Source organism: Mercenaria mercenaria, chromosome 2 (genome assembly GCF_021730395.1).
Source record: "Mercenaria mercenaria strain notata chromosome 2, MADL_Memer_1, whole genome shotgun sequence".
Taxonomy (NCBI): domain Eukaryota; kingdom Metazoa; phylum Mollusca; class Bivalvia; order Venerida; family Veneridae; genus Mercenaria; species Mercenaria mercenaria.
This window is the reverse complement of record NC_069362.1, coordinates 23,147,444-23,173,594: the sequence shown is the minus strand read 5'-3', so window position 1 is coordinate 23,173,594 and position 26,151 is coordinate 23,147,444. Positions and strand designations below refer to the sequence as shown.

The 26,151-nt window shown below is 34.1% G+C and overlaps 1 protein-coding gene and 1 long non-coding RNA gene across 2 annotated transcripts in view; both read left to right on the top strand.

Annotated features, from left to right (window-relative positions):
• Positions 1-26,151, top strand: part of LOC123563504 (ubiquitin conjugation factor E4 A-like) — a 316,583-nt gene that overhangs the window by 145,388 nt on the left and 145,044 nt on the right. The gene's annotated exons all lie outside the window — the stretch shown is intronic.
• On the top strand, positions 6,111-11,291 carry LOC128551623 (uncharacterized). Its single transcript, XR_008368849.1, has 5 exons — positions 6,111-7,168; positions 7,851-7,920; positions 8,316-8,416; positions 8,882-8,949; positions 9,888-11,291. It is a non-coding gene; the product is annotated as an uncharacterized LOC128551623 (long non-coding RNA).

The following is a 26,151-nucleotide window of genomic DNA, read 5'->3' as shown; positions in this document are numbered from 1 at the left end:
CACAGAATAAAAGGGAAAGGAGAAGAAATGTAGAGGAAAAACTCAGCTGCCCCAAACAACTCCTAGCTTTATATACTTAGCAGTTATGTTGTTTGGAGAGAGAAACTTATCAGAACAGTGTTGGGGTCAGATCTCAAGTCAAGTAAATCTATGGCCCCCAAGGATAAATTGTTGAACAGCTGTAAAGATTTGTATGTTGTCAGTATCAAACAGAGAAGTATCACCATAAAGTAAAATGTTAAAGTGATAGACTGGGTAAAATTACCAACAGAAGTTAACATAACATGCCGAGGAAGGTAATACAGTACATTCAAGCAAAAAATGTGAGCTGGTCCCGGGTTGTCCGCATTGACAAAGCGGAGAGTTCATAATATTTCGTAAGAACAGATTTGTTTGTTTGTTTGTTTGTTTTGGGTTCAACAGTATTTCAGTCATGTAACGGCGGGCAGTTAACCTAACAAGTGTTCCTGGATTCTGTACCAGTACAAACCTGTTCTCCGCAAGTAACTGCCAACTTCCCGACATGAATCAGAGGTGGAGGACTAATGATTTCAGACACAATAGTCACGGAGAACATATGCCCAGCCCGAGGATCGATCGAACTCACAACCCTGCGATCGTAGACCGACGCTCTACCTACTGAGCTAAGCGGGCGGGTTTCGTAAGAACAGATGATAGTTTAGTCCACTGCATTTCATACGACGTCTAGCATGTAGAATTTGTGCTTTTCTACCTCCACAATAATGGAGGAAGTTTGACGATGATCGGCCTTTAGACGCCTCTTTATCTCACTAAGCGACGCTGCATTCTTTATGTCATCCGAAAGATCGTTCCATTCGCGTACAGTCAAAGGAAGAAAGGCATTGAAGTATTGCGATGTGCGAGATGTCACCGAGCGGTGATCACCGGAATTAGGAAGGCTGTAGTTCGAAACTGAGTTAACGATTAGCGGGACGAGTCTGATCAGGTAAGAAGGGGCGGTGCCTCTGCACATTTTGAAAAACATAATAATTCTGTGATCGCGCCTTCTATCTTCAAGCGTTTTCTAATTCACCTCTTGTCTTAAGTCGTGCAGTGATACTTACTTGGTGGCTCCAGTTAGGATTCTGGCACACTCATTTTCAATTTTGTCAAGTTGTTCCTTTTCATATCCTGTGCAATTGTCCCAGATTACATCTGCATATTCCAAAATCGGTCGTATAAAGAAAAGGTATATCGTTTTAAGAGATCTTCGATCTAAGACCATTTTCAGCTTGAGCATAACATGAACCCTTTTCCAAGCCTTACATGTTATGTAGTTGATATGATGATGCCATTTACAATCATTTGACAGAGTGACACCAAGATATTGATGATAGGAAACCTCAGGAATTTGGAGTCCTGACATAAAGAGGGGTAGGTGTAAATGTTGATTCGCTTTGCAAGAAAACAGTAAAGATTCAGATTTTGCAGGGTTGAACTGTACTAACCATGTACCGGCCCATCTGGATATTTTCTGAATGTCCGTCTGTAGTAACTGAGTTGCCTGTTCAGGTTGGTCCACAATAATATAAAGGCTTGTATCACCAGCAAACAAACTGATCTCACTGCCAATGTCAATTACAATGTCATTAATAAAAATGAAGAAAAGAAGATGCCCAAGAATGTATTCTTGGGGGACACCAGCACCAATTTTCCAAGTGGGAGAGGTTCCAGGAAGGATAATCCGTTGGCGTCTGTTGAGAAGATAATTTGAAAACCATTCAAATAGAGAACCAGTAATACCTGCATTTTGTAGTTTTACAAGAAGACCTTTGTGCCAAACTTTGTCAAAAGCTTTGCTGATGTCAAGAAGGACAGCCCTTACCTCAAGCCTTTCATCTAGAGCTTTGCAAAATGTAGTGTAGAGGAAGGTCAAGTGACTGACTGGAATAGCCGGGTAAGAAACCAGACTGCACTGGAGTGAGAAAATTTGTATCATGAAGATGATTGTAAATATGTTAAGGTATTGGACCCCTAATAGTAATATTTTAAAAATGGCATTTGCTTGGTGTATTCTTAAAGCTGACCATGTTTCGCACCGTGTTGCAAATTTTAAACAACTTTTACCGTGCCGTTTCTTGTAAATTTTGTATAATTTATGGAATTTCTACAAGCTCAAATAGAGACAAACTTCAATGAGATGGCCACTATCTAAAATGCTTGCAGAGAATTCATTACAGCATTAATTTCGATGAAAGAAACGTCAAACTTTTGTCAAACAATTGTAAAACACAAAATAAAACGGTAAATATCACTTTTTCTAGGGTGCCTCAAGTAAACAGATTTAATGAGACAGAATTCTAACTCTAACATTAAAAAATTAAAGTTGAATCCTGTAGGTCTGTTTTGAATTTAGCTCACTTCATTCTAAAATAACCTTGGGGCATAAGTAAAATCTACCTGCATTTCTTCCACAATATGTAACCTTAAGAATGAAGGCAATATAGAGAACATTTACCATATGTAACTCACTATTTCTAAAGATGTCTAACTCTACCCCTCCTGATTCAGAGGTAAATTCACATTGAACAGCAAGAAATCGCTTATAAAATGAAAATTTTCCGCTTTTGTACAAAACAGCCTTAATAAGTCTTTAAAGAAGTAAAAACTTACTAGAAAAAAAAGGAAAATATGGAAAAAAAATTGGGTCCAAGTGGGACTTGAACTTACGCACCCTTGAAAATTGCGTCAAAGTAGGTTTATGGTAGAAATTGAATACTCTTCAAAAAGGAGGTACTCTATTACGGGTCCAATACCTTAAAATAAAACCTTTTCAAATACTTTTTCTACACAGCTGAGAAGAGATATAGGCCGATAGTTGTTTGGGAGAGAGGAGCCGCCTTTTTTAAAAACAGCACACACGTTAGCGTCTTTCCAGGACAGAGGGACGTTAGCGGAATGCAGAAAATATTTAGATAAACAGCAGAGAGGGTCTGAAAGTTGCCGAGAAGCCTCGCACAGTATACGGTTACTAATTCCGTCGGGACCAGAAAAATTGCCTTTTTGCATGTTTCTAAGAACATCCTCAACTTCATTCGGGGTAAGAGTCACAGATGACAGCTGGCGTTCGATTGAAAAAATGGTTGGATACGGTAGAGTGTTACCGTCATCATTTAGCTGAGTCTGATTTACTAAGTACGTATTTAGAAGGTCAGCCTTTTCTACGTCACTTGTGGTTGGCATATTCGTGACTGGATCGATGGGGGTGGGGGTGGGGTGGGATAGAAACAGAAAAATCTTTAGTTATGAAAGGCTTCAGTGTATTCCACCAGTCTTTTGAAGAGAATATGCAGGTTTTAAAGTTGTCTACGAGATTTAAGTAATACGTGGTTTTGGCTTGCTTCATGGAACGTATAGTGTCATTACGGATCCTTCGAAATTTAGACCAGTGCTCCTCAGATCCCGACATGTTTGCTTTTCTGTATGCACGATTAGGCCTCTGAATACTCCGTCGTATTGCGCTTGTCATCCATGAAACATCTCTAGGACGTATAGTAACGCTTTTGTTTGGAATAAGATTTTTACATAACGATATAATTGTGTCTGTTATATTAGAAGCATATGTTACAATTATGTCAGGATTACCGGTATTGACAGCAAGAGAAAATGAGCCATCTAAAAGAGTGTTGTAGACAGAGTCCGAACCTGGGGGACGGTAGAAAGTTTCGAAAAGTATCCGTTTGTTGTAGCGAAAAGAGAGTTCAATCCAAAGGCATTCTAATCGATTGGGTTCGAGGTCAGATCTACGTTTGAAGTGTATACAAACCTTAACATAGATCACCACTCCGCCATGACTTCCCCATATCTGTCTTTACGAATCGGTAGATGGAAAGAATGTATGAGAAGGTCATCATTTGAGACGGAATCATTTAACCAGGTTTCAGTGAAAGCTAAAATATCAAAGTCGGTCAGCTCAGACGCAAGTACATCGGTCTTGTTGTAGATGCTTTGACCATTATAATGGACGAAAGGTAAGTTTTACTTAGTTTAACAATATCAGTAATACCAGAATACGAGGAGACTGAACAGTTAAAAGAATGACTGAGAGATGGTTCTGTATTTTTGTTTGTTTGTTTTGGGTTTAACGCCGTTTTTCAACAGTATTTCAGTTATGTAACGGCGGGCAGTTAACCTAACCAGTGTTCCTGGATTCTGTACCAGTACAAACCTGTTCTCTGCAAGTAACTGCCAACTTTCCCACATGAATCAGAGGTGAAGGATTAATGATTTCAGACACAATGCCGTTTACCAAATAGTCACGGAGAACACACGCCCCACCCGAGGATCGAAATCGCGACTCCGCGATCCGTATACCGACGCTCTACCTACTGAGCTAAGCGGGCGGGTTTATAGTTTTGTGAATATCACCAGCATTCACAAGTATTATGTACAGCCAGAGGTAAAAGTAACTTGGAACAGGCACCATATACGATCCCCGACATAGATAGCATTGGTAGTGTAAAGTGAGGTATTCGGATGCACTCTCTGTGAGAGGTGATGTTTATAGTATACTGTGCTAGATGTATGAAATATATTATAATATACAGAAAAGACAGAAAACGTGTTATAGAATAAGTACAAACACCAAATCATGTGCAGCGAAAGCAAAGATTGCGAGGGGCATCTATAGCAAATCATTCGAGATTCAAAAAGATGCAATTCTGTCATAGAAAAGATGCCCAACATAACTTACAGGAAGAGAGTAGCTATTCGTAGCAATTTGTGTCTCTAGTCTCATTAGGACACCGCCAGGAGTAACGGCAATAAACCATGAGCGACTAACCATTATCAAATGGAAACAAGTAATACATATTCCTTTAGTATCCTTTGAATACGGCAAGACTATATTCACAATGATATTTATGCTCATTTATGTCATATGTCATTTAAAATATCTTAATTTTAGTCGTATTTTTATGTATTTGTAAAACGCCATTGAATATGTTTTGCGTAGAAATAGGCGTGAAATCAAATAAAACAGTTCAGTTTCAGTGTTAGTTTCAGATTATAGCTAGAAGTGGTGGGCAAAACTTAGCCAGGACAAGCTGAGTTACTGAATAGGCAGTGATAAAGAAGGGGAGTAAGAAATAGAATAAGCATGACATGTAAAGAACCAAGGGATTTAATCGTGAATGGCACACAAAACACCTGATAATATCCGAACTAATTCCAGTTGCAGGAGGGGGGGGGGGGGGGGGGGGGGGGGGTGTTTTGCATTTTGCTGCTTTACATGCGAGAAAAATGCTGTTTGCAGTTCAAAATGGCGTTATTTGTTTACTTTTCGACCTAACAGAGGACATATTTTCAGTAGTAAGTGTGTTTAGTAAATACACATTTTCAAACGATAACGCCCAGTCGGTAGCATTATAATTTATCTTCACTCGGCCTTTGGTTTTACATGTTTATCGTTGTTTGTTAAAAGTTGTAGAAGGTACAGTGCCAGCTGATAGTGACGAAAAAATCGTAGCCGTGCATGAAAATGCAATTTCTGTACAAAACGAACTCTTTACGGGATGTTTATTGCTTTGTACATATACATAAATTTATACATTAATTTAAGATTTTTATCTGCTACTTCTAAAATCTCTTATTGCCAAATATTTTGGTACAAGCAACATTTTGTTGTTTGATGTTGTATACACGACATTTTTGTTGTTTGATCGTTCTACCGAGAGGTCTTCTGTACGTTTTTCAATCCAATATAAAGATTGGCGATTAGAAATATTTAAAAGTGATATATAGATAATACTAAATGTAATGTGATTCTCACCGACATTAGTGAAAGCAACAAAAAACTATATGCATTTCTTAAGATTTTACATTTTTAATTCCTCATATTGAAGTTCAGTTAACTACTGTCGCCTGGGAAAGCAGACATATAAAACGTTTTGATGACACCAATCTGCAGCCGTTGTATGTCATGTTTCTAGGTACTGTATGAAAAAATTAAAAAAAAAAAAACAATTACGTATTCTTTATTTCCATAAAAAAGACTGATTTCGATAAGGAACATTTAATTTAGTTATGCCCGTTTTTAACTTCGAATTTTCTTTGTTTATATTTCTATTTAAAGTGAAATATCTCTGTTACTGTGATAGCTTTTCACTTGAAACCGAAAATTGTTATTCACTACCAAAGTCTTTTCAAGGAATAGCAATCTCCATAACTCTAATTTGAAATTTGACACAGTTATGCACATTTTTAACTTTTTTGTTAAATTTTAAGATAAAGTCAATTATCTCTCATACTTTGAAAGCTTTTGACTTGAAACTTAAAATAGTAATTTACTACTTAACCAGGAGAAACAATTCCAATTACTCTGATTTGAATTTGATTTTGAGTTATACCCCTTTTAATTCTTTTTTGTTTAATGTTTTAAAACGTTTTAATTGACAAAGATCTAATTCAGAATCAAGTACTAAGAAAAGTCGAGCGTGCCGTCTTACGGACAGCTCAACAACGAGACATAACTCTTTCCTCCTTATTTGTTTAATTATCTCCCTATATTTGATATCTGTCCATATTCGTATCGATTAGAACTCATGATTTAGATTTGAAACCAAAATGGCACTTATGATACGTTTCACGTAATACTTTTTCAAGTGAAAATGTGCGACGCACACGAATCATTACCCTACGTTTTGACTTATGTCCCTTTGGTAAGTTTTACTGTCCGGGGCATTACACTACAACTGATGTAGGGAATTTACGTTGATAGTATACAATGACCGAGGACATTGAGATAAGTGCAGCGTACAAGGACATAACTTATACCATGCTTTTTTTAAGGATATCTCCGTATATTAATTTCTTTTATATAGGACAAAAATCTCTAAATATATAGACTATATATATTAAGTAATATATACCTTAAAATAATTTGCTAATTTTTACATGCCTATTTTGCAAAAAAAAAACGGGACATAATATGGAATGCTATTATCCGCCCATCTGTCCGTCTTTTAACATTGTCTGTAAGTAACAAAGTGTAGGCATTTATCTAGAGCATTTGATTTTCAAGGGAAATAATTGTGGTCTGACTGTATTATTTTGAAAATCACAGTTGAGATTTTTTTATGTGTGCACCGGTACAGTTTTGCGGGGAAGCGGAAGTTGCCATGGAATTTTGTCTTCTTCTAAAAACAAGGTAAGTTGACAGTTTTTGTTGAAATATATATCTGATAGTTGACACATAGGAGAATGTTTTGGTTTATATCCATCTTACAGATTTTTTTGAAAATGAAGAGAAACAGGGGGAATTCTGTAAATTTCTTCTTATATGCAAATGAGCTGAAAATGAATTGAAATGACTAGATCAGAAGTTTATGCCTTTCCAGTAAGTTTTTCCCTACCTTTGACGATAGTTATTAAAAAGTATAGATATCAACCTCTTTGCTGATATAAGTACCTAAAATTTTCAGCCTGTGAATAGCTGTGGAAATTTGGGACTTCCTTTTTTTGAAGATATAAATAGATCTAAGCTATATTTAGACTAAAGTTTTTTTCAGTATAACAGCATGTAGAGAACCCTTACATACAGTCAAATATTCTTGATATTGCAAGGAAATATAATGCATTTTTCAAGTGTTTGCTGTTTCTTATGTTGTGCATACTTGATACAGGTCATTGTCAATGTCAACTATCATTATACTGACATTTGAAGTTGTTGTAAATTACCTCCCTTATATATGCATTTTTCTTCATTCATTTTATTGATAATTACTTCCCTTTATGTTTAGCAAAAATTCTCAGATTGCATTTAATTAACTCCCTTTATTTAACATGAAACTTTCACTTGTGTAATGATTATTTGTATATTTTACTTACAGTGTCTGATACATGTAGTTGCAGTCTGTCTTTGGAAGCTGTAGAAATAACAAGAAAGAGGCTGACATAATGGTATAGTTTGTTTTATATGAAGTTTATTGATGGCATTCTTGTCATGATGATATCATTAAAGTACAACATACATTGATTTTCTGACAGTCATGTGTTATTACATTTGAACTGAGACTGTTTTATAATCAGGTTCATGATACTTTTTTTAATATACATTGTATACAATAGTTGCATTTTTTTCAATATTAATTGCAGCTTTATAAATTAGAACACTTCAGGTTCATGTTTGATATAGTTTATTAATGATTATGATTTTAATCATACAATGAGTTATGAGATATTTTATTAATTTTAATATATTTAGATTAATAAATGTAAAAAGTCTGTATTAAATGCATAGGTCATCTTTTGTACAAAAATAAAGGAAAAAAATGTTGTATAATTTTCATTTTCAGTTTTGGTAGGGAAAAGTTTGAGTATGTACATATACAGTTGTTTGACCTGTCTTACCCTGTGGCAGTCCAAGAAGATGTTACCATTATGAAAAATGCAGGAGGTATTATGCTTTTGTATGTTAAACAAAGGTCTCAAAGCATTTATATGCTGTATGGCTACATTCTTGCTCCTGAAATAACTGTACAAGACAGCTATAAGACTGACATTCCTGACAAGATGTGAACCTTCTGGACTTTATGTCAGCCTGGCATAAACATTTCTTTCCTGTAGCTTTGTGTATCCTTCAATTTACTAAGTACATATCTCCATTAAAAATAATGATAATAGATATGGTTTAGTAATAAATGTGTGATAGCTTTGTAATGTCAACATTTCAAAAATAGAATGAACATGTACTTTGATAATAAATATTGAAATACAGTATATTGTATCAGTCAGCAAAAACATGAAGTACATTTGTATCTTTGTAGTAAGATAATTAAAACAATTATATTCAAATGCTTTGACACTGATTTTATGTTGATTTCCTTGAATGTGTGTGAATTAATGTTTTACAATATTTCAGAACTTGAAGACAATGGTTAGTGCAGAAGGGACATAAAAGTTATGACAAAAGTAACAGATATAAATAAGGTAAACTAATGTGATAAAAAGACATGGTCAGTGCTGCACATCACAAAGGCAATATTTGAATTTATTTTTTTGTCACTTACGAGTTCCGTAAAGCTGATTTTGCAATATATATAAAATGATTAGGATTAATATTTTACTGTGATCTTTTTTTCACATGATTTTGTCAAGACTGACAATGTGTTCATTGGAATAAGATAGTTAAAGGCGGCATTGTGTCACATAAAAATATGTCTGCATAGTTGCCTAACATTAAATGTCAAATTGTAAACAAGGAAATTCTAAATTTGGAAAATCCTTTGCTGTTTTTCTTCATTTAGCTCAGTTAAAGGAAAGGAAGTTTGAAGCAATTTTCACAGTACAACCTCTCCAGAGTAGCTCACTCTGAAGCAAAAACCTCTCTATAACAACATCATGAGAATTTCCCTAAGCTGAAATATAACTATCAAATTTACTTCTCCAGAACAACAACCTCAAAATAACTAAAATATTTGTATATATTACATCATATACTAATCAGAGGTTGTAGGTTGTTGTTGGAGCTTTTAGGTGAGATCATAGGTGAACATCATCATCAGATTTATCTGTTTATTTTTTTCACCAATTTATTGAATATGTACGTTGAATGTTATAAAATATGCAATCTTTTCAGACAGTCCTATTAAATAACTTGTCATTTAGTGGATCTAAGTATATGTAAAATTTAAATAAAGCAGCAAGCCAAGTAGCAACACAATCTTGCTGCTTAAAACAGGAAATTCCTTAGACAAGTTGAAATTAGACAAAATGTCAGTTTGTAGAGTTACCTGACTTACTGCTTGATAATATATTTCTAAGATTAGAATATCTGCAAATGTCTAAAATGATGTTATAATTGTTTTAAAAACTATCATGTTTTATTCTCTTTATGTAATAAAGTTTTACATTTGTATTTCCAAAAGTGCTACAAGTGTGTTGTCATGTGAAATGGAATTTACCCCAACTGTGCTGCAAGATGTATATTTCAACTGCAAGACAGCCATGCACCAGCTGTAAACTGAGATGGACCCATATAATAAATATGTTGACTTTTCTATGTATTATCATCTGTACAGAATGTGTTCATGACAAGACTGTATACATATATTGTTAAATCATTTTTTATTTCCATTATTGCATGCATGTAAGAAGCAAGCATTTAACAATTGCATTCATAGAAGTGTTAAAATGTGATCAATCTAATTTAAAGAAACACATTTAATTGGACTTTTTAAATTTCATAATATTTGTGGTGGAGACTGACCCAGTCATTCAGCAACTTATACTGTCTGTGTGTCATTTCTTGTATGTTATAGTTTTCTTAATAATACATTAAATGTCAAAGTTATGGTAAGATGAACTCATTCATCACTTGTAGATTAATGTTAAAGCAGTTCAACATTTTACCATAAGTTAACTAATATTCTGTTTAACCAGAGTTGTCACATATTTTCATATAAATATTTGTATAATACAGTCTAATCTAATCTACATATGATGTTCCACAATTTTTTAGTTATATTTTATGTTGATATTTTATGTTGTTTTCATGTCTCAACATATAATTACTAACATCAAAGAAACTTAAGTATTTTACAATTTGGTTGGTATAAATGGTTGTTTTGTTTATATATTTTTTTTTTCCATCCAGGAGAATAAAGAAATATACATTTCAAAATATCTCATCATTCCAGATAAGTACACTACATAATCAAGATAAAAGAAATAAGAACAAAATATGTTGGTGGAATTTTATTTTCAAAAATTTGATATACAGTCTTTGTAGTATTTACTTCTTTAGATATGTTGGACTGAAATGGGAATAACAACATACTTTAAATTTTTGTAGTCATAAGTTAATATGGGAATTATTAACTTAACTTAAAAAGATTTTATCTCACTGTTATGCCATCTGAGCTTTAATATTTTTCAACATTGTCATTGGCAACAAGGCTCAAAATTATTTGTTGTGTATACCTTGCATTCATGTGTGATAAATGCTTTTATGGTATTCTTTAATATAATTTATGCTTTTCATCTTACCATGGATTAAAAAAATATAAATTTATTTGTCTGAAAATTAAGGTAAAAATACTGACTGATTAAATTGCAATATAAGAAAGCTTATTTGAGATAAAGGGAGGTAACTCCATAAAAAAATATGTAGAATGTAGATGATAAATGTAATGAAGGGAGGTAATAAAATATTGTGAAGTTACTAGTCTTCATTTCTTTGATGAGCTAATTAATTGTTTTACATTTTGGTTTATTAACTACAAGTATGACCTGTGTACCTGTCCTGAAGGAAAATAAAATAGGTTGTTTGATCTCCTTGTACTGTTAAGTTGTTCCTGTATTTGTTTACATTCCATGTCTGAATGAAATGAAGAAACAGACTTTAATGAGGGTATCCCGGAAAAATACCTAAGTTTATTTTTATATCAGCAAATTTGATGAGATAGTCATTCAGGAGTTGTCTATCCTATTTCCAAAAATGCTGTGGGGACTAAAGTTTTTGGAGTAAATATCTCTTTTAAAAAATAACACACATCATTTTAATATTGTATATATATTATCTGATGCACTTAGCAATATATATTTAGAGCCAAAATGTTAAAAATTCCGGTTTTAATTTTTTAGTTACAATGTCTACAAAGTGTAACTGGATTAGCTTTCAAATTTGACATTTCGACTAAGCACCACTTTGGAAGGATCCTGTATGGTTTTGTTTTCAGTCGATCAAAGGTCAAGTGTATTTTGACCTTGAAACTTAAAAAGAATTTTCACTACATCGAGACAACGTGCAAGTTTTTGATGGCTGGTTACAAGGTTAAGGTCACAATTAATGGTCAAAGTTCATATTAATGATATTCACGAGTCCGTTAAGTACAAGATATAGAAAGAACCTAACTAAAATTGCAATTTACATTGCGGACTAAGGTACAATGCAACATCTCTAAAGAAATGTCAAAATTGTTCATCCTGCAATGGACTCGCATTTGATTTTTTTAGTTACTAAAACAAATTTCTTCTAAAAAAGGGAAATATGTTTGATAAAAAAAAACATTCATGGGAATGAGAACTAAAAGGAAACATTAAGTGAAATTGATTTGTAATTTTGAAACTTGCATCATTTTGATAATCTACAGCAAAAGTCCGTTTATTATATTTTAATCCAGTCTGGTAATGAATATGTTGGTGAAATAAATGCATTGAAACGTGGGTATATTTGTGACACGCTTGACTTCCAATTCAGAGGTCAGGGGTTTGAATACTAGTCAAGCACTTGAGATTAATGAGATGCTCTTTAGAGTAGACTACCTAGATATGAGGTGTGCATTGATTCTTCTAATGAAATAGCGCTACGTGTGTATTGATGTTGTACACTAAGCACATTAATGATTTTTGAGTCGGCTAAACGATGTAATCGTTTTGACGAGTCCTTGCTATCCAGCGATTCTCTAAGTCTAAATGGACCAAATAACACAGTGAAGCGATGTAGTTCCATTAGATTTCTCAAACTTCAAACAGTTCACTGCAAGAATGAAGTTAAGTTGCGTGAATTCCCTTTGCTATGACCAATATACGATGTAATCTGTCATATTTATGACTTGTAATTGTGCAATACTCGAATGTAACTCATTAAGCATAAATGTGCATTTTATGAATTGCGCAGGCTTACAAAGCTTGCGTAACATCCAGCGAAAGACAAAAAAAAAAAGTTCCACAGGGCTCCAGATAAGATGCGTATTAGCGTAAATTACGTATAGAAATAATGCAAATACGCATGTCTAATAATTTCTAAACGTATATAAAATTACAGAAATGCACACAATGCTTTTTAAAAAACAAAATCTGAATCGTCTGGATGCGTTAGGTAACATAGCCGATCCGATCAGCCTTAATTCTCCCACATTGAACGTATACACGCATCGTATGATTTCTATAAACTTTGCGTGGGTTTTACACACACACATGAATTTTGCAGTCAGAAAACGAATAAATTATCGGAAGAAAAGCTCTTACTGGTTTGTTTGTTGCTACAGATATTAAAAATGATTTTAATTCTTATTTTTCGAGAAATAAACAAATCGGCGAAACATTAAATTGTATTTTCTTGTAGTTTTGAAATCGAAAGTGATGTTCTATGTTTGGGGAAACGAAACAACTTTTTATGAAAAGATTTAAATAAGAGGTAATTTAACCGTAAACTTCAATGTCAGATACTGCCAATTGCTGCTAAATGTCTTCGTATCGTCACAATTTGTAAAATATATTGTTCAAACTGGAGAAAAGTGTAATCGTATCCGGATATAATATTTTGGGTAAATATCGAGCTGTGTTATGAAATTTTAAGAAAAAAAAAAACTAAAAACAAACTGAAACTGGTAGACTATACTGTCAGTACATCAATCATTAGCCGACTCAGGCCATTCAGGCCTTTGATTATTTCTGGGACTTTCTCCGCTCTGTCGCTCTAGTCAGATAGCTTTGTGTATGTACTGAAAGAGGATGAATTTGGCACCCGAAGAAGAATTCAATGTTGCGTGTTGGCTGCATGGTAAGATCTAAAAGGATTGAACGCATTAGTGTCATTTACAGGCTAATAATTGTTCCTAGGTAGGACCACAAGATTTATGTAGGTTCTGCGCAAGAAAAACGCTAGTTGAACACAAAGAAAATTATATATTTTTCATTATACCAATTACACATATATATTTCTGGTATATATATCACTTTTAAATATTTTTAGTTGCCAATCTTTATATTGGATTGAAAAGTTCAAGAGGACATATCGGTAGAACATTCAAACAACAACATCAAACAAAAAATTTTGCTTGTACCAAAATATTTTGTCAATGGGAGGTTTTAGAAGTAGCAGATAAAAATCTTAAATAAATGTTTAAATTTATGTATATGTACAAATCAATAAACATCTCGTAAAGTGTTCGTTTTGATCAGAAATTACATTTTCATGCACGGCTACGATTATTTTGTCACTATAAGCTGGCACTGTACCTTCAATAACTTTTTGTCAAACAACGATAAACATGTAAAACCAAAGGCCGAGGGAAGATAAATTTTATGGCCACCGACTGGGCGTTATCGTTTGAAAATTTGTATTTACTAAACACACTTACTACTGCAAAATGTGTCCTCTGTTAGGTCAAAAAGTAAACAAATAACGCTATTTTGAACTGCAAACAGCATTTTTCTCGCCTGTAAAGCAGCAAAATGCAAAACACGTCCACCCCCCTGAGTTGATAAAAGTAATTTACTGAAAAAAGTGGTTTAATAACTTAGAGGTCTGAGTCTCTAATAGAATCATTGCAAACGGCACTGTGGCATCTACGTTAACAGCTCGCAATCAATGCTGAATATAACTGATTATTAATGAAGACGTTCTCATAGAATTATAATCAAATGCACTTTAGAAATTTGATCAATTACTGACATAAGGCGGCAGAGAAGCATCCGCGGCAATATTAGAAACGATCAAAGTATCTTAACTGGCGTATAAGTTATACTGCAGTTTTACTGCTATTCAAAAAGAGCGTACCTATTTGTGCATAATACCACGGGTTATATCATAATTATTTAAACTTAAAACAACTTGTTCTACAATAAAAACCTATGTCAGGACGAAGCAAAAAGATTCAAAGTATCGCGTACATACAGTATATAGAAAACTATACAAAAAGAGGTACCTATAGTAGCCATGTAAATCAGTAATCTTATTAACATAGTCATCATGACGAACTTTGCATAGCCATGCTCATAGCGATAGTACATATATCATGTTTACAAACTTTCGTACATACTTTAAGCAGAACAAATTCAGTGCAATCCTTTGACACGTTTAGATTGGCAGGTCTGTTAAGTACTGAATAAACTGATGCCAAACTTCTTATAACAAAAAAAAAAAAAAAAAAAAAAAAAAAAAAAAAAAAAAAACATAGTTAAAAACGTTCACAGTTCACACAGTATGCACACAACCATGTGTTTATAAATCATAAGCGTCAACGCAGGTATGTTAGCTGCTAGTACGATAATGACACTGAAGCCATACGACATAACAACGTATAAATTTTTCGAAATCGGCAAAACATCTGTTTACATTCGTTTGCAAAAAGCATCATCACCACATCATCATCATCAACATCATACATTAATAAACATATAAATTATAGAAGTGGTAAATTTCAAAGATTGATTTCTCTCGGCCCTCATTAAACTATGTATATTCATTTGGTCATTTCAAATCTAGAATAAGTAAATATATAGAAGATATTTGTTTGTTTCAGTGAAATATCAAATTTATTTCACAAGTGAGCAACAAAAACTGATATTTTCTCGAGTAGCGTAGCCACGAGTGAAAATGACTTTTTTTTTGGTGCTCACGAGTGAAATAAAATTGATATTTCACTTAAACAAACAAATTTTCTTTTTATTTCATGTGTAAAACTCTACTTTTGTTGCGTAATTTATAAAATGTCGATAATCGCGGGAAAGATCAACAGAAAGCATAACACAAATGACGTAGTCATAACGACGGTACTCATAACGCTCGGTATACAATTTGACTTCAATCGCGACGGAGGACCGGAACTAGTTCGGCAAAAACAGTGAAAAATAAAAATGATAATCTACTGTTTCAAAACTGTGGATTATCACTTTTGTTTCACTGAGAAAACTCTATTATTCACTGGAAAACATAAAATAAGTAAATGGTAATGCTTCAAATATTCAGTAGCATAAAACAGTGAAATTTGTGTCTTTTAAAAATATGTTCACACTGAGCCATACGATATAACAATCAGATAATTATTTGAAGACGACAAGAACATCTGTTTACATTCGTTTGTAAAGATCATCATCACCACATCACCACCACCATCATCATCATCATCATCATCAACATCATACCTTAATAAAATTCGTTTGTAAAAGTAGTATAAGAAATGGGGGTTCTGATGACAGTAAAGTTGGTAGGCAGTTGGTAGTTGGTAGTTGAACATTCGAATAACCAACTACTTACTAGTTACCAGTTGGTTATTAAAAACTTAATGATAAAAAATCATTCTTATCCATGTATTGTTCTTTAATATTAATCTTCATTTCTTAAAATGCATTCAGCAGTCTCAAAAAGTACATGGAGAGCCAGTTGCCAATTCGCGATATAATTCAGAAAAGCTTCTTTTATTCAGTCACAAATGGATAAAATCATTCAATATGACATTTTATATGGTCTTTCATACCACTATCTGACACTTTCAACGTAAAGATCAGTCTTGGAAACACTCAGGAGAGCCAGTTGCCAATTCGCGTGTGAATAACCAACTGCCTACTGGTAGGCAGTTGGTTATTCGACATTTTACATACAGTCAGTGTTTTGGTAGAACATGATAAAAAATTTATTCTAGCCCTTGTTTTGTTCTTAAATGATAATATTTATTTCTTTAAATGCATTCAGCAGTCTCAAAAGCACCAGGAGAGCCAGTTGCCAATTCGCGATTGTTTCAGAAAAGCCGATTTTTCAGACACATATCAATAAAATAGTTCAATTTTACATATATTTTGTTCTTTTGTATCAATACGTGACAATTTCAACGTTTAGGTCAGTCTTGGAAACACTCAGGAGAGCCAGTTGCCAATTCGCGTGCGAATAACCAACTGCCTACTGGTAGGCAGTTGGTTATTCGACATTTTACAGACAGTAATAGTTTGGGTCGAAAATGATAAAAAAATAAATCTAGTCCTTGTTTCGTTCTTTATTGTTAATATTTATTCCTTGCAATGCATTCAACAGTCTCAAAATGCACCAGGAGAGCCAGTTGCCAATTCGCGATATATTTCAGGAATGTCGATTTTTCAGACACATATGCATAAAATAATTCAATTTTACATATATTTTGTTCCTTCATATCAATATCAGACACTTCCAACGTATAGGTCAATCTTGGAAACACTCAGGAGAGGCAGTTGCCAATTCGCGTGCGAATAACCAACTGCCTAATGTTAGGCAGTAGGTTATTCGACATTTTACTGACAGTCATTGTTTTGGTAGAACATGATAAAAATTCATTCTAACCCTTGTTTTGTTGTTTTATGTTAGTATTTATTCTTTCAAATGCATTCAACAGTCGCAAAACGCACCAGAAGAGCCAGTGTTGCCAATTCGCGATATGTTTCAGAAAAGCCAATTTTTCAGACACAAATGAATAAAATATTTCAATTTTACATATATTTTGTTCTTTCGTATCAATATCCGACACTTTCAACGTATAGGTCAGTCTTGGAAACACTCAGGAGAGCCAGTTGCCAATTCGCGTGCGAATAACCATCTGCCTATTGGTAGGCAGTTGGCTGTTCGGCATTTTACAGACAGTCATTGTTTAGGTCGATAATAATAAGAATATCAAGCTAGTCCTTGTTTCGTTCTTTAATGTTAATATTTATTTCTTTCAACGCATTCAATAGTCTCAAAATGCACCAGGAGAGCCAGTTGCCAATTCGCGATATGTTTCAGAAAGCCGATTTTTCAGACACATACGGATAAAATAATTCAATTTTACATATATTTTGTTCTTTTGTATCAATATCCGACATTTCCAACGTATAGGTCAGTCTTGGAAACACTCAGGAGAGCCAGTTGCCAATTCGCGTGCGAATAACCAACTGCCTACTGTTAGGCAGTTGGTTATTCGACATTTTACAAAAAGCCATTGTTTTGGTAGAAGATGATACAAAAATTCATTCTAACCCTTGTTTTGTTATTTTATGTTAGTATTTATTCTTTCAAATGCATTCAACAGTCTCAAAATGCACCAGGTGAGCCAGTTGCCAATTCGCGATATGTTTCAGAAAAGCCGATTTTTCAGACACATAAGAATAAAATAATTCAATTTTACATATATTTGGTTCTTCCGTATCAATATCTGACACTTTCAACGTATAGGTCAGTCTTGGAAACACTCAGGAGAGCCAGTTGCCAATTCGCATGCGAATAACCAACTGGTTATTCGACATTTTACTGACAGTCATTGTTTTGGTAGAACATGATAAAAAATTCATTCTAACCCTTGTTTTGTTCTTTTATGTTAGTATTTATTCTTTTAAATGCATTCAACAGTGTCAAAATGCACCAGTTGCCAGTTCACGATATGTTTCAGAAAAGCCAAGTTTTCAGACACATATGAATAAAATAATTCAATTTTACATATATTTGGTTCTTTCGTATCAATATCCGACACTTTCAACGTATAGATCCGTCTTGGAAACACGCAGGAGAGCCAGTTACCAATTCACGTGCGAATAACCAACTGCCTACTGGTAGGCAGTTGGTTATTCGACATTTTACAGACAGTCAGTGTTTTGGTCGAAAATGATAAAAAATTCATTTTTACCCTTGTTTTGTTCTTTAATGATAATATTTATTCCTTTAAATGCATTCAACAGTCTCAAAATGCCCCAGGAGAGCCAGTTGCCAATTCGCGATATGTTTCAGAAAAGCCAAGTTTTCAGACACATATGAATAAAATAATTCAATTTTACATATATTTTGTTCTTTCATATCAATATCCGACACTTCCAACGTAAAGGTCAGTCTTGGAAACACTCAGTAGAGCCAGTTGCCAATTCGCGTGCGAATTAACAACTGCCTACTGGTAGGCAGTTGGTTATTCGACGTTTTACAGACAGTCATATATTTGGTCGAAAATGATAAAAAAAATCAATCTAGTCCTTGTTTCGTTCTTTAATGTTAATATTTATTCCTTTCAATGCATTCAACAGTCTCAAAATGCACCAGGAGACCCAGTTGCCAATTCGCGATATGTTTCAGAAAAGCCGATTTTTCTGACACATGTGCATAAAATAATTCAATTTTACATATATTCTTTCAGTATCAAATATTTTCAACAAGCAGATAGATCTAGGGAACACCATTGCATGTCAGTTGCCAATTCGCTTGTGAATTATCAAATGCCTATTGGTAGAAAGTAAGTAAATCGACATTTTCAAGAAAGTCCATTTTCAGTCTAAAATGATAAAAATGTCGTCTTTGAAGCATGATTTTTTTTTGTTTATTAAAATATATGCATTCAGTAGTCTTCGAAGGCATGGAGGGAGCCAGTTGCCAATTCGCAACATTTTTCAGAAAATCTTTTTTTACACACATAAAACATACAATAATGTTTTAATTATTGTTATTATCTTTTTTTATCAATATCAAACATTTTCACCAAGTAGACCAGTGTTGGGAACATTAAGGAGAGCCAGTTGCCAATTCGCGTGCGCAGTTGGTTATTCGACATCTCGTTAATGAAATTAACATTAGCTTCAAATTCAACGATTTGAAATTTGAATTTTGAACTGACTAACTACAAGAAACTAATTAGGGGTCATGCCTACTTTTGAAACAATTAACTTACACCATAGCAGTAAAATTCCAGACCCCTGTAGAGTTATGGGGTCACAGGACGTCACAATTATGATATGGCCGTAAAAGGTTTCCCCGTACATTCAATCAATGTTGTTATATTTTCATCCTTCAGGGATTGTTATTCGTTCTAAACTCTCAGCCTCTGTCAAGATTATACCGCGTTGAAGGTTTTGTGTTCACTGACATTCTGGTCCATGCTAGTTATCCCGTCCTATTGTATTCTGGGACCTCCAGTGCCTTTTTAACTGGCGCTTAACATTTTCACTTAACGAATTGAAACTGATGATTGATCTACCCGAACGCCACTTTTCACAGAATGGTATTACAATTATTACATTTCATGAGTATATATAATAGAGTACCGAAATTAATTCTTTCACCCCTTCGGTTACATTCTGCATCTTCTGTTCATCTGCCTAACGATAACAGTACATTTTTAAGACATACACATCGATCAGTCTTTCTCCACTTAAGCTACATTCTGTTCAATCAGTTTATATTCCACGTACTAGTTTAAACTATCCAGCTGTTTTTCGTAATAATCTACGTATTTGTCTATCACCTTTAACTTCTACTATACTGAAAAAATATAAAATTAAACATACAAATTTTCCACAGAGATGCAGAGAGTACCGTTCTATTAACAAATGCAATTCTAAGAGGTGCGGTTGTTGCAATCATTTATCGCACAGGTCTACAATTACCTCAAACGTTAACGGCAGAACTTTTAATGTGGTACTTAATTCTGACGTTGATTGAAATACGTCCCACATGATATATGTACTGACTTGAAACGCACCCAATAGTGGTATTCAATATGTTGGCCAAACAGGGCGTTCTTTAAAAATTCGTTTCCGTGAACATTCATACAAAATGCAGTCGGAACAAGTTTACTACATTTTTATACCAGCACTTTCGTAAATCTGGCCATACATTTGATCAGGTAACAATGCAACCAGTAGAGCAAATCGTATATGATACTAATTACACATCTAGTTTTAAAATTAAAGCCAGACATGTAGCAGAATTCAAATGGATTAAAATTTACAGTCACCGTTTCCGTTGGGCTTAAATGATAATAATTTATCAGGAAGGTAATATCTCTAAAAACCCTGATATCGATATCTTTTCTATTTAAATATTAGGAAACGTAAATCCAGGTCTCATGGAATTAGACGAAATGGTAATGTTAAACGCAAATCTAAGTCAATATATCTGTTGCTGACCTCGATTTAATTCTTTCAAACTCTGGTAGACATTCAATGCTTTCTCGTCTTTCATCTTTATCTGTACAGTCTCTTAAAAAGCTGGACGAGGAAGCGGACCAGTATGTTATTCAAACAGATCCGTTTTACACTGTATCATATCTTATTCAAAGTTACACACAACATGTTCTCCGTCCACATATTGACATCCAATCTGACCATGAGAGACATTTTCTTAAAATATATTTCATGAACAAAGGTATTGACTTCATCGATGTACCTGTATATTTCGGGATAAACGTGTCATTGATTCTGTGCCTAAATATTTCAGAAACTCCGAAGTTACTATTATCTGTTTATAAATAAAACACCTGTAAGAAATGTATTTTCAATTACAATAATATTGTTTCCGACTTAGATGTTCAAACAAATACTCCTTCTTACTGCGAATGTAAAAACTCAAAATTTTGCTATTCAGATACAGGTCATGTCATCACTGGTAATTTTGATATTATTAAAGACAAACGTATTCGTAATTTATTTTTAAAGGACCTAAATATAGAATTTCTTCAAACTATTGATTTTAATGCTTGTCGTGGTCACATTGCAGAATTCATTGAAACCTTCTGTGTTAATGGTGTCGTCGTGAGAACGCTGATCCCAATGCATTAACGTCTTGGAAACGAAATATTTTTAACATTGTTGATTCTCGAATAAAATTTTATCAAACTAATGTACACCTACTTCCACCAAAACCAGGTTTACTTTAGACATTTGAAAAGGAAATCCAAGAATTTCATTCTAAGTATGTCTTAGTTCCAGCAGACAAGGCGGCCAACAATATTATCATCATTTGACGCCTGCATTATATTAATGTTTTACAAAACGAACTAAATAGCACTAAAAACTGATACATTGAGTCCTTCTGTTGAAAACAAATTGGTTACTGATCACATCACTGAAGTTTCTAATTTAAAAGTTCGTATAGACGATCAACAATAAACTACCGACCATGTACTGGATTCCTAAATTGCATAAACAACCATATAAAGCTCGCTTTATCGCTAATTCAAGCTCTTGTACAACTACAAATATTTCAAAACTATTCACATCATGTCTAACTGCTGTGAAAAGCCCACGTGGAAAGATACTGCGATAAAGTATACGAAAACTCTGGTAAACACTTATTTTGGTCGATTAAAAATTCTGGCGAAATCCGGATAAGTTGAAATTAATAATTACAAGGTATCTACAGTCAGTACATACGATTTTTCTACTTTGTATACCACTTTACCACAAACTTAATAAATGACAATTTAACTGCTTAATTCAAAAGACTTTTGCCAGAGAGAATGCTACATTATCGCTTGCAATTTTGATAAAGCTTTCTTTACTAGCAATATTATTAAACATTATACTATGTGGACCTGTGACGAAGTTTGTTAAGCCCTTTCCTTTTTATTGAACAACATTTAAATCAGGTTTGGGAATGCAGTTTTTAGACAAGTTGTTGGTATTCCCATGGGAACAAATTGTGCACCCCTTGTCGCAGATTTGTTTTTATATTGTTATGAAAGAGACTTTATGTTGAGCCTTTCTCCAGATACGCAAGCAGATATTATAACTGCATTTAATAATACATCACGCTATCTGGATGACATTCTTAATATGGATAATCCGTTTTTTGGTCATTTGGTGGGTACTATTTATCCTAGGGAGCTTCAGTTAGTTAAAACTAACAATTCGGATACTGATGCTTCATTATTAGATTTACATCTCTCTATTTATGACAATATTATACATACCAACATTTATGACAAGAGGGATGATTTTAATTTTTGTATTGTAAATTTTCCCCATTTGGATGGGGATGTACCTCAGGCTACATCTTATGGGGTATATATTTCTCAATTAATTCGGTTTGCCAGAGCGTGTAGGCATGTCAAGCATTTCAATGAACGTAATCAATATATTACAAGTAAACTTTTTCAGCAAGGCTACCATTATTACAAATTGCGTAAATATTTTACTAAAATTTATTATCGTAATTCTGATTTAGTTTTAAAATTCAGTAGTAATTTAAAGACACTTCTGCGAGAAGGTATTTCTAAACCCGTTTTTTATGGGGATGTGGTTTACAAACTTCGTAAGATCTTGGGTCATGGTAATTTTCCAAATGTATTTGGAAAGATTATCAAACGTTTTATTAAAAGAGGTTACGACCCAACTGTTTTGAGACATACCGCATGTTTAGTGTTCAACCAGTTTACAGTTGGACACTACGCTTCCCTCTGATTGCGTCTGACGGAAGAGGGGGAGGACTCTCTGATGAGCAGTTTTTAAATCCTACAAGGACTGAACTGTTTTGATATTTGTCTTCTGACCTGTTTCGTCGGGCCCTTAAAGACGTACGCTAGAATTCCATGTATGTGAGATGGGCGAACATTTTCCCAATAACAGAATTTCTTTGAACTTTGGATATTGAAGGACAATCATCTAAGAAACAAAAATATGCAATAAAAATCATAGGTCACCGGTATCGAAAAAGAGTTATCTGCCCTTGAAAACGTCATTTTTGGGAGAAATGCCGTTTTCAAGGGCAGATAACTCTCTTTCGATACCGGTGACCTATGATTTTTATTGCATTTTGTTGTTTCTTAGATGATTGTCCTTCGATATCCAAAGTTTGAAGAAATTCTGTTATTGGGAAAATTTTCGCACCAAATTCTAGCATACGTCCTTAAGGGTGTTTCTCTTGTTGCTCTGTCTTCTGAAAAGGCATTGAGTACATACGTTTTTGGTTCTTAAGGTTTGCTTTTTATGTATTTATACACGAGCATTTTTGTGTTTTACATGCCATGCCTTTTTGTTTCCATTACGTGTGTTAGAGATTCACCTGGAGGGGATTACTTTTATTTACACTGTCCCATGTCTTTGGAACATGGTGGGGGTAAGAGTGAGGTTGGGTGCGCACCATAAACCGGTTTAAGCTCCCCAGTGGTGTTTTTGCCACTGACCGTTCCAAGGCGGTGCCCCACTGTGTTCCTTTGTTTGTTCGTTTTTGTCCTTGTGTGTTGGCTTTGTGTGCGTGCGTGTGTCTGTGCTTGTTGTTCGTCTTGTCCTTGTGTGTTGGCTTTGGGTGTGTGTGTTGTTCGTTTTGTCCTGATGTGTGGGCTTGGAGTGTGTGTGTGTGTGGTGCGCCCGTTTGCGTGCTGGGGGCTCGTTTTGGGGAAGCTACGCTTTTGGTGCGTTGCATTCCCTGTTTGATGTTTTTCTTTGTTTTTGTGATGTTTTTGTATCCGGATGATTTTGATCTGAACACGTATTGTTACAGCTAGAATGTGTTTCGGGGATAATGTCGCAAATGAAAGGTAAGTGTTTATATATATAAGATATATATATCTTATGCGTTTTGTATTTTCTGATTAAACACTGATATTTGATACTATTTATTATCTGAAATATATATAGTACTATTTGAATGTACTTTCAGATTCTATTTTGTCATAATAAAGTGCAAAACTAAGATTAAATACATAATGAGAAATGCATTTTTCCTGTTTGCAGCCTTTTGAAAAACTTGCTTTCTTTTAATTTTATTTTCTTATTGGCTGATGTAAATATGATACTAATGCACAGACAATAGAATTAATATATTTTGATAATATTGAGATAAGGTTCAAGAGCATTAACATTGTTATAATGTGGCAATACTTAATGTTGTTAGATAAATATATTGCATGTGGATTTTATTTTTGTTGGAGGGGCAGGGAGGGGTCTGAATCTTGTTTATTTATGTGTAATATACAAGGAAATGTTTCTCGTGACTGTTTTGCTCGGTACCTTCCTTATGTTATAACTATGCAATACTAAATGTAGACATGCCTTGTGAAGGGAGCTGGAAATTTCACACTTTAAGCTTAAATCTCCCAAACCACCAATAACGATTATGTTACGTGTGCTGAAATCTTTGTTTTTCGCCAAGAGTATGACCTAAGACGGTTAATTTTTAATGGATTGGCGCGCGGAACGAACAAAAATTCAAACTTGTTGGCTTTTTATCAGCTTTCATTTTCATATACCAATTGAGTTCGTTCAAATACCATTACATAAATTAAGTACTTCTTTATATAAAGCGGATACTTTAAAAAAAAACAACAAAAAACAAAAAAAAAAACGGTCCCTAAATCCTCATACGAAGCTTGCGCTGCCGTATAATAGGGTCGTTATTAGATTATATGAAGAGGATATTTGATAATATAATCATTATGTCATTATGCGTAGTGGATTGTTCATTATATAGAGTAGTTATGCCTTTGTATAAATAGGTCAAATGCGGAAGTGCATTTACCACATCATATATCAGGTCCTAGATTGCTAAGACGATGCATGTCATTAATATTACTCCCAAGTCAATAAAATGGACATTAACACTCAGCAGCGGGACTATAGATTACGGCAGTGGTCAACTTTGGTAATTACACTGGACAGTGTGTGAAATAATTAGAAGGAATGTGTAAAACAAAAACATTGTTATATGAGCTGCACCATGAGAAAACCAACATAGTGTGTTTGCGACCAGCATGGATCCAGACCAGTCTGCGCATCTGCACAGTCTGGTCAGGATACAAGCTAGCTGTTCACTTTCAAAGTCTATTGCAATTAGAGAAACCGTTAGCGAACAGCATGGACCCTGACCAGACTGCGCGGATGCGCAGGCTGGTCTGGATCCATGCTGGTCGCATACCCACTATGTTGTTTTTCGCATGGCGCGGCTCATTATGATATAGTAGAATATATATAAATCATGAATTTGAAACACCTCAACTCGCCTATTTAGTTATTGAAAATATCAAAGCAATAACCAAAAACTTGTGAATTAAATTACATTTAAATTATAATTAAAAATGAAACAGACGTACAGAAAGGTAAATGAGTGTTGCATATCAGATTTGTTTACAATATACTATACATACAACAAAAGCACTGGTTCTTTTAATAATCAATGAAAAATATAAAACTCTTTTTCTCTTTTGTAGTCTACATATTGCTGGATATTAGCAATATGTAGACTACAAATTCTACTAACATTTTGTTTTTCGGCATTTTTTTCAGGAAGACCAGTGTTTTGTTTATTTATCTTTTTTTGTTGTCTTTTTTCGTTTTCAACATTTTGTTCTGATTTGGAAGGTTAATTTTCTCGTGGGTTGAGCAACTGGTTTGATCGGCCTTTAACTGAAAATCTTTCAATTTTACAATGCCTCTGAACCTGTCCTGAAATGAACTTAGGCATTTTAACCCCAGTCAGATGTTCAGCCCTGATGAACTCTGCACATTGTTTTAAATTCCAATGCGTAATATCCCCATTAGCACAACTGATTTATGACCTAAGATTCCTCGTCCAGCTTGATTTATGACTTGAAACTTCTTGAAACTCGATCTCATGAACGGTGTTATTGAACTTGACCTGCAGCTTTGTTTTCCCGAGGATTTTCATTGGTGACTTGCTGTCGTGTGAATATATTTAATGGTATGCAG